The sequence below is a fragment of the Delphinapterus leucas genome, chromosome 1, assembly GCF_059928025.1.
Source record: "Delphinapterus leucas isolate spDelLeu-1000000601 "Yukka" chromosome 1, BTC_Dleu_Yukka2, whole genome shotgun sequence".
Taxonomy (NCBI): domain Eukaryota; kingdom Metazoa; phylum Chordata; class Mammalia; order Artiodactyla; family Monodontidae; genus Delphinapterus; species Delphinapterus leucas.
This window is the reverse complement of record NC_143129.1, coordinates 26,137,259-26,153,251: the sequence shown is the minus strand read 5'-3', so window position 1 is coordinate 26,153,251 and position 15,993 is coordinate 26,137,259.

The window sequence follows — 15,993 nt, the reverse complement described above, 5'->3', positions numbered from 1 at the left end:
TCTTCTATTCATTTTCATTGTATTCATATCTTCCTCTAAATTTTGAGTACATTTATAATATTTATAATAGCTGTTCTAAGGTCCTCATCCACTAATTCCATCATCTCTGTCATTTTTGAGTCTATTTCTATTGATTGCTTTTTCTCTTGGTTATTGCATGTCTGGTAATTATTGATTAGATGACATTGTAAGTCTACATTGCTTTGTGCTCTATTTTGTTTTATTTATTATTGAGTGCTGGACTTAGTTTTGGCAGGCAAATAAGTTGCTTGTAGACCACTTTGGTACTTTTGAGACTTACCCTTAAATTTGTTATGATAGGATTAGATTATCTTGTACTTTAGGGTTAATTTAGCCATGATATTAAGGCATGATCCTTCTGAAGACTACCCAATATCTTGTGTATCCCAAAGCTTTTCAACTCTAGTTGGTGGGAATGAGAATAATTCCCATGTGAGTTCTGGGAACTGTCAGACAACAGTTTTCCAGCAGTTTTCCCGCTGACCTTATGCTGTTTTAACCCACGTATGCACAGACCCTTTCTCAGCTAAATACTCAAAGGGACCTCTCTGCAGCTCCCTAAAGCTCCCTATGTGAAGCTCTTTTTCCTCCATTATTCTATGTTGCTAATTTCTACTGCCTTGGTCCTCCTGAACTCCTGTCTTATCTCTACAGCTCAGTGATACCACCAGACTTTGAATTTTGCTCCCTGCACTGCAGACTGAAAACTGTCTCTAGGCAGTAAGTTGGGGTAGGGCAATTACAGGGTTCACTATATTCATTTCCTTTCCCTCAAGGATCACAGTCCTGGACTGCCTGTTTTCCAATGTCTGAAAACAGTTGTTTTAAATATTTTGTCTGGTTTATTTGTTGTTAATGGAGGGTGATTATTCTTGCAGCAGTTGTTACATTTATAGATGGAAGTAGAAGCCAGATCTCTTTGGGGAACAAGGAAGTTTTTTAAAGTCTAGAGCACAAGCTTCAGTGTAGAGGTTTGGTAGGAGGATGAACCACTTGGCTATATATAAAAATGTAAGTAAATGTTTTATGTAGGTGAAAATAGGTGCAATTATCTGAAGCAGGATTTTGAATCTTAAAGCCTTGGAGGTAAAAAATGAAAAGAAAATGGACTCAAGAACACTCAGGGTTTTCTCTGGGCTCTACTACTATTTAGTTGAATGACCTTAGAAAGTCACTTATCATCATATTTCTCACCTACAAAATGAAAAGTTCAACCAATTCTCTTTCAGCTCTAAAATGTAATAGACTTAAGATAGCTTTTGCTTTGTTTCCACAAATGTATTCTATGTTTTCACGTCTCTTTGGCTTTTAAAAATATATATTTTGGGGCTTCCCTGGTGGCGCAGTGGTTGAGAGTCTGCCTGCCAATGCAGGGGTCACGGGTTAGTGCCCCGGTCCGGGAAGATCCCACATGCGGCTGAGCAGCTGGGCCCATGAGGCATGGCCGCTGAGCCTGTGCGTCCGGAGCCTGTGCTCCGCAACGTGAGAGACCACAACAGTGAGAGGCCCACATACCGAAAAAAAAAAAAAAAGTATATATATATATATATATATATATATATATATATATATATATATATAATCCTTATGCTATTGCCTATATCCAGAATTCCCTTCTCAGGGAACATGGACATATTTCATTTGTCCAAGTTCTGCCCGCATTTCAAGGCCAACATCAAATATATCCTGCTTTTCCACAGAGTTCTCCAGGACACTTCTATCTCGACATAATCTCTCCTATTTTGAATAGCAACCCAAAACAAAACTGCCCAGGAAAAATCCTAACAAGAATCATGTAACTTTATATGAATACAATTATAAAATTTTATAAGAGATGTTAGGAAATAAAATTTTGTATAAATGAAGAGAAATATCAAACCACTATGTGGGAAATCAGTGTTATAAAGGTGCAGAATTTTTCTCAGATATATGAATATATTTAATAGAATCCTAGTAAATAATGTGGCAATTACTTTTGTAACTTAATGAAGTGATTTTAAATTTATTTAAAATTTTCAGGCAAGAGTATTAAAAACAATCCCACCAAAACCCAAACCAAAATACACTTTGAAAAGCAAGAGTACTGGAAGGGGAACTTGCTGTGTCAGATGTTAATATATATTATTAAGCTATTATAATTATATCAGTGTAGAATTAGTATAAGAATTGATAACTTGATTTTTTAACAGTCAGTATAGCTCTAAATCATACACTGGTATATCTAAAAACTTAATACAAGGAAAGGAGCATTCCAAATATCACTGCTGATGAGCTACCTTCACTGACCTTCTGGAACAAATTAGATTCCTCTTGCCAGTGTCCTCATAGTATTTCCAGTATAATTACAATTGCTTGTTTGATATTTGTCAGCTCAATGAGACTAGTGGCCATGTCCACCTTGTTCAAACCTATATAATCAACTCCTAGCACAGTACTTGGTTTATAGTAGAAAATAAGCATTTGTTGAGTTTTGAAACAACTGGGGGGAAGAGAAGAGCTTTTCAATAACTGTTGATGTTTGGGAAGCTAGCATTTGGGAACATTTAAATTAGATGTTTACTTCATACCACACTTCATTTTGAATTCCAGATGAACTATAGAAATAATGAATCAAATGTCACCATAAATATCTAGAAGAAATAACAAGTTAACATGTATCCTCTTTTGGAACAACAACAAAAAATAACTTTCAGCATAAGCACTATGGAAAACTCACAAATGAAAAGTCTGATAGACTTGACATAGGAAATGGAATAGTTCGGCCAATCTTAGTGTACAAAACTTAAAGGGGAGCAGTCCTGACAAATACAGCAAACTGTTGTGCTTAATTTATAAAGAACTTTTAACAACTCCATCAGAAACTATACAATAGTAAAATGTACCAAGGCTATGAACAGGCAATTTACAAAAGAAATAGAAAAGGCTTATCGCAATGTTTAAGTTGGCTGTTCATGATATAAATCTAAATTAAAAAAACAGGGTATCATATTTTAATATATCAAAGTACAAAAACGTTAAAAAGAAAGCTATAATGAAATTAAATTTTTACCATTAGTATATTTCCTTAGGGCCCCTGGGCTCTGACCATCCAAACAACTCCATTCCAGGGCAGGCATCAGAGTGGTGCTGAAACATGGGGGCTGGAGGCCGAGATAACCCCATGGAGGAAGTAAAGAACTACAAGATGTGGTTGGAGGCCCTGCTCAGATTCATTCAGTCTCTGCTTTAATGCCTTGAGGGTCCCTGGAAACCACTTGGAATGGCTAGAATGATGGAAACTCTATCGCCTTTGGCACTGAGCTTCCATGAGAAGGAACAGAGATACTCCTAAAACTGGGAAGCAACACTGGTTTTGGAATCTGCTGAATGTGTGCTTTTCCTCACTTCCTGTCTCTTGGATTATTTTCTGGGCTGGGATTTTTGACAGGAGAAATTCCTCTTGACCAACTCTTAACTTTCCCCAGCTCCCTTTCCCTATTACACACAGAGGAGGGAGACTCAGAGCCCCGAGAATGTAACAGGAGGCTTGTGTGATCCCTCCTAGGCAACAGCAAAGAGCCAGGAAGAGCTGGTGAGATTTGGCACAATGTTTCCAGGCTTTAGAAGGACAAAGCTTGACCCTGTGCAGTGCAATAAATGGAGGGTCTGTAGTGCCTACAGAGTGAGACTGGAGCCAAATTCCTCCTTCAGGGGCCCCCCATAGTGAGCAAAGCAGTCAGAATTTAAGAGATGGGCAGGAAAGGTGAAGGCTGTGTGTGAGAAATGAAGGGTGATGTCATGCCTGCTCTAAAGGGGGCAGCTGGGCTGAGTCCCAGCTGATGCTGGAGGAAATCCAGGCTCGGTGATGTATGCCTTCTGAATGTTCAAAAGAAGCTGGAGATTTGGATCTTATATACTGGTAACTAATTAAAAACACAAACTAAACCAAACCAAACCAAACCAAAGCGCATGTTCCAGCAACATTCAGGCACATTTAACAAAGGCCACAGGCCTGGATTAGAGCAGGTTGTCTCAAAGGAAAATTCTTGCCTGTTTTGGGAGGTGTGCTTTTTCATAGGTGAATCAGGGAGGCCGCCTGTGATAATCTGTAGCTCTTGCTAGTAGGGCCCTGCCTCCACTACTGCTAGGAGGACGGTTAACCTTGGGATGGGTCAGAGGTGAGCATCCACCCTCTCACCAACACAAGAGGGAGCCAAGGGGCAAAATCTCTCCCAGTAGAAGGGGGCAGGTTTCCCAACGAGGGATAGCTCGAGTGGCGCGTTCATGAGACCACCTTCCTGGTGAAGGCTTGCAGGACTAAGTGCAGACTTGCCTTCTTTTGTGAGGTACTAGGCAAAGTCCAAGCTCTGGTGCATCCTGCCGTTCTACAGTGGTGGGTGTACCCTTCAGCAAAGTGCTTTGTGGATGGACTCTTTGCAGTGGGTGGGGCTGGTGGAGACCAGAAGGAGCATGGTGCACTAGAAGGGACAGGATGGCTTAGCCTCTGTGTAAATTTCCTAAGGCTCTTGTAACAAATGATCACAACATCGCGGCTTAAAACAACAGACATTTATTTTCTTACAGTTCTAGAAGCTGGAAGTCCCAAATGGTTTTTGGGGTCTAAAAATCAAGGTATGGACAAGGGTTGATTCCTTTTGGAGACTTCAGTGGAGGATCTATTCCTGCCTCTTTCAGCTTATGGTGGCTGTTGGCATGCCTTGGCTTGTGGCTTCATCACTCTAATCTCTGCTTCCATCATCACATCACCTTCTCCTCTTTTATTGAAAACTCTCCCTCTATCTCATCAGGGCATTTGTGATTATATTTCTCAGATAATTCAGGATAATCTCCCCATTTCAGGATGCAAAGTCCCTAATCATATTTGCAAAGTCCCTATTGCTCTGTTACATTCACAGTTTCCAGGATTAGAATCTGGATATCTTTGGGAAGCATTGTGTGGTCTACCACAACATCAGTTAACCTTCTAGACCCTGATGGAAAAGGAAGGTGTCCTTCAGGTAGACATGGATGGGTACCACCTGTGGCTAATGGCAAGCATAGAGGGACCCACAGCTCAAGGGCCAGAGACGACTTTAGGAATGAGAATGAGCACATCTTGAGAAAAGAACAGGTTCCAGTCATACCTGGTCACAGTATGGGTTCCTGTCTGCCCTAGAACTGCACTGCATTTTGAAATATTTTTTAATTGAAGTATAGTTGATTTACAATATTGTGTCAGTTTCAGGTGTACAGCAAAGTGATTCAGATATATATGTATATTTCAGATTATTTTCCATGATAGGTTATTAGAAGATTTTGAATATAGTTTCCTGTGTTACGTAGTAGATCTTTGTTGCTTATCTATTTTATGTATAGTAGTTTTTATCTGTTATTCCCATACTCCTAATTTATTCCTCCCTCTTTCTCCTTTGGTAACCATAAGTTTATTTTCTATGTCTGTGAGTCTGTTTCTTTTTGTATATAGATTCATTTGTATAATTTTTTAGAGTCCACATAGAAGTGATATCATATGATATTTGTCTTCCTCTGTCTGACTTACTTCACTTAGTATGACATTCTCTAGGTCCATCCATGTTGCTGCAAATGGAAATATTTCATTCTTTTTATGGCTGAGTAATATTCCACTGTGTACATATACACACCACATCTTAAATCAATTGTCTGTTCATGGGCATTTGGGTTGTTTCCATAGGAAAGCATTTTTATTTTCTGCAAGCTGATGCCTAAAGACACACAAAACTGTGAACATTAGAAAAATAATGTCCTGGTTTCTTTTAGTAAGAGCTTCTCAGAGTCCCACTTCTTCCTTCCAGAGACATCTTACCTCCATCCCCAGCCACTGGCAGGCTGGTTTCTGCTGTTCGAATTTTCACACACAATGGTTTCGACTGTCAGGAATGTTTCACTATTTGGGCTAGCTGGTTGTATAAAAATCCTCTTGTATGTCCATGTCAGCTGTGGAAAAATGTGTTCTTTTCCCTCTACCTCCATCCTCTAATTCTTTTCTATATTTGTAATTTAATGTCCCCATATAGTGCATCTCTGAATTTTTGGCCTGATGCCTGTGTACCCCCAGCTCACCCATCTCCCACCCATCTCTTCCTCTCCAAAGGAGCTCCTGACACTTGGTACATGAGGCTTCACATCATGGAGCTTCACACAGCTTGCCTTGTGGAATTCTCCCTGCCTTGTCGGTGAGTGTGTCTGAGCATGAAAATACGTGCATGTGTTCATTCAGTGTTTACTCAACAGATGTTTATGAAACATTGCCAGAGGCTTGGCATTTTACTAGTCCTAAGGGAACAGAGACAGATGAAGCATGAAGGAGTTTATAAGCTAAAATTAAATAGCTAACATTTATTGGGCATTTACTAGGTGCTGGTTAAAGTGTGCTTTCTAAATGTTTTTCACTTAATCCTCACTATGACCCCATGAAGTCGGGGTTTTCATCCCCATTCATAGCTGAGAAAGAGAAGTCCTTGCCCAGTTAGCACACCTTGGAGGTGGGGTTGCTAGGCTGTGACTTAAGCGGTCTGACTCCAGGTCCTTGCTGCAACAAGAGCTCAACTTTGACCCCAGCATGTAGTGTGACTCAGGGCTTATTTTCCTGACCCTACTGTGTATCCTGTGTTCAGTAGCCTTCCTGGAAATGTAAAGGGGTTCTTGGAAAGTTTGGGCAAAGAGGACTAGTTACTCTCACACACATCGCTTTGAAGAGTCAACACTGCTGCATTTCTTTTGGAAAGCAATCTGGCAGAGTATATCAAGATACTTTAAAACTTTCAACCTAATTATAGCCCGTCTGGGAATTTACTCTGAAGAAAGAACCAAAAATATGGTAAAAGCTTTATGCCTGGGGATGATCATTAAAATACGATAAAGAGAGGTAGAAATTTTACTTACACTGCATTCAGATGTGCAGAGGAAACTTATCTCTCCTTTTCTTTTTCCTGTAATTAACCTAATCTTTCCCAGGAGTGCTCATCCTATCATTTCCCCCATCCCCCATCCCCTCCACCCAAGGGAAATCTAAATGTATTCTCATCTGATTAGTTTAGCTCAACTTCTTGGGGGTAACTTTTCACATTCTTGCCCCTCCCCCTGGTCCATAACCAAGATGGCATCTGGGTTTGTGTGTGGAGGGGTGTAAATGTGACCTCATGGCCATTGGAGGACTGGAGTCTTGGAAGTACACACGTACACACACACAGGTCTTTGGTCTGTCCTCTGCCTCCCCTGGCCTCTGGGGTGATGACCCCTTTTTCTGCATTTTCTTCTGTCATTTGATGTGGATGTTTGGGGGAGTTGAATTTATGGTGGGCTCTTTGTGCATGGCTAGAGCCTGGTGGCTGACTCAGTCCCACCTCAGGTCAGGCTGGAGCTGAGGAACATCTGAGGTCTGGTTGTGGTTCCCATTCAGTCCTCGGTCTGGGTGGCTCCGTGCCATACTCTTTGCTGCTTACTGGAGGGAGTGACGGAAGAACAGGAGAGTCCTACAGAACATACCCACAAGAAGAAAACTAAAAGAGCAGCTTATACCAAGCAGGGTGAAAACACTAAGGCTTCAGTAACAGATGAAGAAGAACAGGGCAAAATTTTACCAAAGCTAAGTATTGAAAGTGGAGAAAAAGTGAACTTGCTCTTGAGGATGAAAATAAAGGGATCCTCAAACATATTTGGTAGCTGATCAACCTAGTTGTATATCTGTATATCTCTTAAGTGAATTGTAAATGCAATAAAAACATTTGAAAAACTGGAAAAAAGAAAGATCGCTCAGCCCTGTCTGAGAATCAGCCTCTGGAAGCTGCCCACTCCTAGTTTCAACAACCTCCCTGCCTCCCTGGGGGCAGAAGGAACATCTGCCTTTGCTCTTCACATGAAAGTGCCAACCTAGGCCATCTCTGCCTGACCCTGGGCCGTCCCAGGTTATGATCTTTGTACCTGGTGAAGCACCATCCAGTATCAATGGGAAGCCAGGCTGAAGTCCCTTCTGGGGTGAGATTATGGGTGATTTTTCTTTCCAACTTTTGACCTTAATACTTTTATAAATCATTCTTCTTTTAAAGAAGAAGGTGACTTTTAAATTATGGCCTATCAAAGAACGTGGTGTGCATCTCTAATTAGAGGGGGCTCTTTCTGAGGTAACGTTGTTTCTAAGTGCGAGAGGTCAAGTGCCTTAGAAGAACTGATTCTTAAAACGTGTCGTTGAGGCCAGGCTGAGCAGGACAGTCATGGGTCATTAAGGAGACATGGTCTATTATCACACATCAATTATCTCAGCCACACCTTCTCCCTTCTTCCTCGCTTGGAGACAGACCCCCTGTCCCTCCAGTAAAGTTAGCAAATGAAGTTCATGTAAGAATATGAAGCACCGAGGACTCATCACCAATGGACTCTGCTCTGCTGCCTTTGCCTGGAGCGCTTGCTTTTTGAAGAGGTGTGATCTTCAGTGTTTTGAGAAAGGGTGTTATAAGGTTGATTGAGAAAGGATGGTTGAGGATGCAGGGCACGGGGCCATTTGGCTAGGGAAATGTTGATTTAGGGTCTGGCCAGCAGAGTGAGCAGTTCCATGTTCAACCTCATTCAGGTCCTGCTGTATAACAGGGCCAGGCAAATATTCATATATTTACCTTCTTATCTGTTATTTAATGGGTCCCTCATTTAAGGACTCCAATGCTAGTTCACAGGTTTAGTCATTTCTTGAATTTAATTCAGAGACAGTGTTGCAAAAGTGTTCTGCAGGAAATGGCTATGAAATGTTTTGCAGACATCAGAAGTACCCCAAGGAGAAAGTTAATGGGTGAGAACATAATAAGCCTTTTTGTGATGACTAAGATGTGGAATATATTTTATCTTAACAGTTTTCAACAAAGCCCCTGGAGACTGTTTTTATGTGGGTAGAAGTTTTTCATTAAAGTAGAAATCTTTTCTCTTTTTAAAATTTGGAACATTTATGCCTTAAATATTTTCATACCCAAAGGAAACCTCAGGCCAAGCCCTCTCATCTCTTGTGGTTTCCCAAATATATTGGTTAATCTTGGTTGTAGACACACCAGGACAAGCATTACATAAGTCTCCTTTTTATTTTCCATGAGGATTTTCCTTTGGGGGAGAGGTTCTATTAAGTACAAATGTCTTAAAAAGACACAGAGAGGGGACAAAAGTCCTGCTGAATGACCCCAGGGACTTCCTCCTATAGTAACAGATTAAGCAAATCAGAATATGATTCATGGAGTGGTGTGTGTGTGTGTGTGTGTGTGTGTGTGTGTGTAGTGTGTTGTGTGTATTGGACACGTAAATGAACATAAATCAGACCAAGGTGGAGGCTCATTAAGGGTACACTTGGTGGTGGGGAGGGTCACTCCATAATGTCCTTAAGCATCATTTCACAGACACATCAGCACTTATGAATTCCCTTACCATTTCCTTTGTAGTGACATCTCTAAGTTTTCCATACACACAGTTCAAGTTTGTTAATTAATTTTTGGTCATAAGAATTTTTCTCACTTAATATTATCAAGTAAAAATTCTTGCATTTAAGAACTTAAATGTATCTGACATGTAAAAGCCAACAGTGACGGTGCCTGTTCTTTATTATTCCAATAAATAATTGAAATGAGTTTGGAGGAAGAGGGTTCTGGGGTCAACTCCCTGCTCAGTCTCTAGTTAACTGTGATTTTAGGAAATCCCCTTAGGTTTTGCTTTCTTTTACAGGATGATTCTGAGAATTTCTTAATGTAATGTTCAAAAAAAACAGTGAAAAAGCTTTGAGGAAAAAAGTGGTGAGTCAGTTTTAAATAGCAAGAATTATCTGTCACAATTAGTCACCAAGCTTGAATTTGCATTGCATGCAGTGCACTCTGACTTGCATATATTTGGAGAGACACTAGTGGCAAAATCAGAGCAAACTGAATTGGAGTTGATGCCAGTATCTATGGCTTTAACGTATCTCTTTCTGAGGAAGAGGAGAGGTGCGTGGAGGATGATGTCTTTCCCTTGAACCCCTAGTGATGTGATTCATAAACTATAATGCACAAAAACTCCTCTAGAAAGCTTGATAAAATTTATAGTCTCAGGCCTCATACTCCAGAGATTCAAAGCTACTGGTTCTGAGGCATGGCCTGAGAATCAGCCTTCAGATGTCCCTAAGTAATTTTAATGGGTGGTCTGGAGACCACACTTGGACAAACACTGATGAAGGAGTTCATAAATCCTAGGGGTATGGCTGATGTCAGTCCTGGGCCCTCTGGGTGGAAGAAGTGGAGATCTTTCACTTACTTACACTTGGGGTAAAATTGGTCTTCTCACAAACTCTGGGTTCTTCCCAATATCTGCATGTTCAAACCGGAGGAACCGTATCTGATACTCCTAGAAAGTACTCACCCAACCTTTCCTGTCCCCCATCTCTTCCCAACCCAACTAGCACAGTGCTGGGCTCGTAACTGATATAACCAAATTCTTTGTGACCTCAGTTGAATAGCACGATTGAAATAAATTGTCTTATCACTGATCTCAGAGCATGGAGACCACTGTCATAGCTCAGAAACCTAAAGAGAGGATGGATGACATAAACTGAAAAGACCGCAAAAGTTTAGGATTGGTTATATGCTGTAGCTTTAAGATCACAGACAGTGACAGCTGTCAGGAGGGTCTCTGTAGAGAATTTGAAAGAGGAATGCTTAAGTAAGTTTTAAGATATATATAGCTGAGTGTAGGGAAATTAGGAGAATAATATCTTCAGGAGAATCATATTTCTATTTTGGGAGGATTCTATATCTATATTTATCTGCCTGTCATCTACGTACCTATCTGTCTATCTATCTAACTATCTATCTATCATCTATTTATCCATATACACATGACTATGTCACACACACACACACATAGAGAAGTGTGAGAAATGTGTTTGACTAGAGGATAAAAACCTGATCTCTGTTTCTGTTTCAAAGATTTGTGGCAGCAGAAACATTTGGGGCAGGCCATTTTTATATTCTTAGTATAAGTGACTAATGAATGTGCTTCTTCTCATCCTTAATATATACATCTCTGATTTTCTTAGAGTGCCAGCTGGCTCGTTAGGAAGGCAGTGGTAATGGAAAAATTCAAGTTCTTTTTTTGCTCACTTAGCTTTTTGGTGGGGGCTGACACATTAATTCATCAAACATTTACTGAATTCAGAGGTAGTTTTTACTTCTCAGGGGGAAACAACAGGCAAAGTTCAGGTCTCTGGAGGGCTTTGACTAGGGGAGAGATACTTCCACACCTGTCTTTGGGGTCCTAATATAACAAGTCTTGGAAAAATGAAGAGATCTGTGGACTCTGTGTCTATGTGTGTATGCACACACATTTCTCTCTCTGAGCAACCTCAGATATAAGAGCTAGACTACATTTAAAGATTGGCATGAGTAATAACTCAGACTCAGTTCAGAGTGGCTTTCATTTCACTTTACTGCTATATCAGCAAATAACCAGTACAAATGATGTATACACTATATAATGATATATATAATGATATATAGTAACTAGATATATAGTAACTAGATGGATCATTTCAGTGTCTCTTTAGTTCCTTCTGGAGGCATGCCTGAAGTGAGGTGGTCAATGTGTCTGTATGAGATAAGAATCTGCCAGATTAGAGGAGCCTATAGCTATGGACTAGATGCCTTTTGCACCACAGGGCTTGCAAAGGTCTACCTACAACCATTGTCCTCCTCCCCCAGGTGTGTTTCCCTTTTCTATTTCCTGCTGCCCCAGACAGGTCTGATTGTAGTCCTCCACACTGAATTCCTGAAAGATAGAAATCTCTCTCATTTGTTGCTTTCCCATTGGTCCCTGACTGATTCTCTTACTCGACAAAAGTTGGATCTTCTATGAATGAACATGAATAGTTATGTGATATTGATTGTTTGTTTCTAACGCTATTATGGATCTTACTAGCTTGAAGGGCAATTAGAAATTTAACCACTGAGCTTGCTGAGGTTGGAATACACATACAGAAGTTACAAATACTTTTAGAGAACTGAGGGTGGAGGAAAATGTAATAGTCTGCTCTTGACATCTATTCCAGGGGTATTAGACTCATTCATGCCTCCATTAACATATGTTTTTTAAAGTCAGGTTTTGTGGTAAGTTCTGAAGGTAAATAAGATAAAAAGACCACTTGTGTGGAAGAAAAATATTAAAATGGGCAATAAATTACAAGCTGCGTGAATACAGAGAAGAAAGAACTCACTTTACTGGGGAGATCACAGAGAGATGAGTTTTGAATTGAGGTATATAGGAAGCAGAAGAGCTTTTAAATTAGGAAATGAGAATAGGGCATTTCATACAGAGGGGTCAGCTTGCATTAGAGATGTTGGTGGTAGGTTTTAGTGGAGCAATAATGTAAGAAGGTTGAATCTCTCTCGGTGGAGAAAGTTGCTGTGGGGTTCATCTTTTTTATTCAGATGATATTTTGGGTTGCAATTCATCCTCAATGATTTCCCCTGTAAGAAGAATCCAAGCAACATAAAATTGAGGCTGACAGAGAAAGACATGGTATAGCGTAAGTAACTGGCATCACATAATTCACCAGTCATCTCCATCTCAAGAGTGAGTTGGGAAAGTATCTTACCTTTGGACCAGGTTAGAAAAGTAGGGAGATGAGTATGGATGTTACGTTTTAATTTTCATTGCACCCAATTAAATAGATCTCTCCTATTGTTGCCAGCACCTGGCATTGAGCATTCAATATGGTGAAGCCATGCAAGTGGTCAAGGGATGATTTACACATGGTAGTTCTTAATGCAGCAAACTGGGACAGAAGCCATTTAATTACAAATAATAAAATTTGTGTATTATCTAACTCCAGAAGTAAATGTGGATGATACACTAGATATAGGAGACTGACGGCAGGTAGATCAGTTCAAAAACAAGTGTAATAACTCAACCAGAGGTTATGATAATCTGTATTTAAGCAGACATTTTGAAGTAAAATGTGTGGGACTCCCCACCCCCACTTTATAGAAGTACACTTTACAAATAAAAATTGAATATATTTTAGGTGTACAAAATGATGTTTTGATATATGTATTCACTTACCTCTGTATGTGGATATCCAGTTTGCCTAACACCATTTATTGAAAAGAGTACCTTTTCACTGTTGTGGTTCTTGGCACCCTTGTAGAAGATCTACTGATCATAGAGGTGTAGATTTTCTTCTGGGCTCTCTATTATGTTCCATTGGTCTACATGTCTGTTTTTAATGCCAGTACCATATTGTTTTGTTTACTGTAGCTATGTAAGATATTTTGAAATCAGGAAGTGTGATGTCTACAACTTTGTACTTCTTTTTGCTCAGGATTGCTTTGGCTATTTTGGATCTTTTGTGATTCCATATGAATTTTAGGAATTTTTTCCTCTTTCTGTAAAGAATGCCATCAAGTTTTTGATAGGGAGTTCATTGAATCTATAGATCATTTTGTATAGTATGGACATTTTAGGAATATTAATTCTTCTATGCATGAACATGGGATGACATTCCATTTACCTCTGTTTTCTTTAATTTTCTTCATCACTGTTTTATAATTTTAATTGATCAAGTCTTTCATCTCTTTGGTTAAATTTACTCCCAAGTATTTTATTCTTTTTGTTGCTATTGTGAATGAGATTGTTTTTTAAATTTTCTTTTCAATAGCTCATTGTGGAGAAAAGTGCCATTGAATTTGATTTGTAGTATTTTATTGAGGATTTCTACATCTTTGTTCATTAGAGATATTGGCCTGTAATTTTCTTTCCTTGTGGTATCTTGGGCTTTAGTATCAGAGTGATGCTAGCCTGATAAAATGAGTTTGGAAGAGTTTCCTCTTCTATCATTTGGAAGAATTTAAGAAGGAATGGTACTAATTCTTTGAATGTTTGTTAGATTCATCCATGAAGCCAGCTGATCCTGAACTTTTCTTTATTGGGCAGTTTTTGATTATTGATTCAATCTCCTTATTTGTTGTTGTTATGTTCAGGCTTTCTATTTCTTCTTGATTTAGTTTTGTAAATTGTATGTTTCTAGGAATTTATTTATTTCTTCTAGATGACCCAATTTTATGTTATATAATTGTTCATAATAATTCCTTATGATCCTTATTTCTTTATTGGACATTTATTGTAGTGTCTATTCTTTCATTTCTAACTATGTGAATCTAGTAGGTTGTACCTACAGGGTAGCTGGATTCGGAGATTGATAAAAAGGTTTAGGGAACATTAGATTGTTGAAATCATGGAATATTATGACATTGCTTAAGGCTATTATGCAAAATAAAAATAAAAGGGACTAGTGTTTAAGAGTTAGGCAGAGGAGAATGCTCTAGTAAATGAGACTGAAAAATAGTGGCCAGAAAGTTGGTAGAGAATAAAAATTTCACAGCAGGGAAGCTGGGGTGAGGTGGGAGGGGCAAGGCAGTGAATCCAGTAAGGAATACATTAAATTTTATATTTGTGTGAGTTTGGTATCATACACAAGTGGAATATCGAGTAGATATTTGGAAATGTAGGTTTGGAGGTGTTAGACATTGGTGAAATAGTAGGACCAGAAACCAGATTATAATGGATAAGGAGTTGATAAAGTGGAAGCTGTGAGTGTGAGCAATTCTTTCAAGAAATTTTGCTATAAAGTAGATGAGTTTGGGGGAATTTTTTTAAAATTGGAATAGCTTTGGCCATTTCTAAAAGCTGACAAAAATGATAATAAATGAGGGAGAATTTGAAATCAAAAGAAAGGTAGACTAATAAAGAGAATGAGGACCTTGGGAGACAGGAATGTATGAATCCAGAGTAAGTAATTATCTTTAGATTGGATGAGAAATACATCAGACTTGTTAACAGGTGAAAGGAGCAATGTTGGCATGGTTACAGGCATAAATGTGAAAGCAGAAAGTCTTGAGGATAATATTTTCTCTGAAGTGAGTAGGACTGTGAGAAGAAGATTTTAAAAAGCCACTGTGGAGAAAGAGAGTAAAATCTTCATGTAGAAATATGGAATTGTTGCTAGACAGCTACCAAGGCCCATGTGACACTGGTTTGCATGATTTTAGAGTGATAAAAGTCTTTGTAGTTGTGCTCAACAGCACTAGTGTAGTTATAAAGATGGTGAACAGCTGGATTGATGTGCATTTGGGCCATGTGGCAAAAGAGTGATTAAATCTAAAGGGTGATTAAGATGGTAAAACATAGATCCCACATGGCATAGGATAAACAGTGAATAGAAGAGGGGTTGATAGATAGAGAGAAAGGGGACATGACCCTGGAGAGGGGTCTGTGATGATATAGGACAGGTGAAGCAGGAGCAACTGAATGACAATTAGGATAGTAAGTGTGGTCATAAACATTTGAGTACAGGTTTATAGATAAAAGAGTTCTGGGTGATGATAGTGTTCAGAATATAGCCTTTTTGACAGGGACTGATATGGAGTGGAGGTAAAGATTGTTAGAGGTGGGAAGGCCCCTAAATAACTAAAAGACTAGAGCGGATGTCACCCTGTATAATGGCTATACTTGGAGTAGGGAAGAAGCTGAAATATTTAGTGAATGAAGTGTCATGTCTAGGAAACCAGTAGGTAAGGGAAGACAGCAAGCACTGATGTTGGAGTACCTGAATTGTATGAGCCTCAGAGGAGTGCAAAAAGTGATCTGGGAACAGCACTGGAGAAAAGGAGGATATGGGCTCCACCTTTGGGTCCCGAAGTCTATGGGATGTGGGAGAATGAGCAGCTTCCACCTGAGAGTGTTATAGAGGAAGTAGTATCCTCAGGAGACAACCAGGCTTCAGTTCAGTCAGGAATGTTAACTAAAACTTTTAAAGATATAGGGGGATTTGTTTACCATGGAGGGTTTGTGAGAGATGGATAGAAGCAGTAGGGATTTGGGTCAGGGAGAAAGCACACAGTAAAGTTAGGATGAAAGCATTGGAGAATAGGTAGCCAGGAGGGATTTAAGTGCCAG